Here is a 1,071-nt window from a genome sequence, read left to right as displayed (position 1 = left end):
TTTTCCTTATGTTGAACCATCCTTGCATACCTGTTATGAATCCCACTTGGTCATGGTGGATTATTTGTTTTATGTATCATTGGATTCTATTTGCCAGTATTTTATTTAGGATTTTTGCACCAATATTCACACATTTTGAAAACAGAAAAATGCAACTTAAACTCATTTGGTTACTCAAAAAGGGAGAAATCAATCCCATGGACAAATTATTCAGCCTCAAGTGAGCTACTTGTTCCTGGCTGAAGATGCCTAGTTCCACAGTGATTAAAGCATCTGATTGTTTTTGTTGTTGTTGTTAAGTGCTGTTGAGTCACAGGCAACTCATAGCGACCCTATGAAGGAGAGTCCTCAACGGTTGGGTGTCTCTCATTCTCTCTCCAGGTTAATAGGGTTTCCAGAGGCAAGCTATTATGGAAGTGGATGCCACTTCCTTCTTCCATGCTTGTTTTAATTGGGGAGCTCCACCCCACTCTCTTTCCCATTGGGTAGCCAGTCATTAACGCATTTGACACATCAGTGTCACAGTGTTTAGCCTCACAGCAACCACAAGTTACCATTGTATGGCAACTTGTACACCAGGGCTATACGACCTAGAGGAATGTCTGAACAAAAACAATGAAAGACTGGCCTGAGCACTGCGGATTAAATGGCACCCACCTTTGGCTTGGTAGCATCGCTTTCTGTCCACTGGGCCAGGGATCTATCTCTCTACGTAAAGCATCTGATAGCTAATCAAAACGTTGCTGATTTGGACTCACCAGTTGTTTCATGGGAGAAAAAAGTGGCAGTCTGCTTCTGTAAAGACTGAAACCTTGGAAACCCTAAGGGTTCTTGTACTCTGTCCTACAGAGTTGCTAATGTGGACTTGACAACATTGGGATTTTTTTTAATGAAAGTTGCATAATATAATATTTAGTCACATATATTTGTGTATATAGCCAATATGTATTTTGGAAAATGTGCATCAATTAATGAGTGAATTAACTCATGCAATATTATTCAAAATGGTTGACTCTGGAGAACATTATGCTGAGTGAAATATCCCAGTCACAAAAGGACAAATATTACATG

The sequence above is a fragment of the Elephantulus edwardii genome, unplaced genomic scaffold (assembly GCF_000299155.1).
Source record: "Elephantulus edwardii isolate Elephantulus edwardi_28Jun2011 unplaced genomic scaffold, EleEdw1.0 scaffold00053, whole genome shotgun sequence".
NCBI lineage: Eukaryota > Metazoa > Chordata > Mammalia > Macroscelidea > Macroscelididae > Elephantulus > Elephantulus edwardii.
This window is presented reverse-complemented; position numbering follows the sequence as displayed.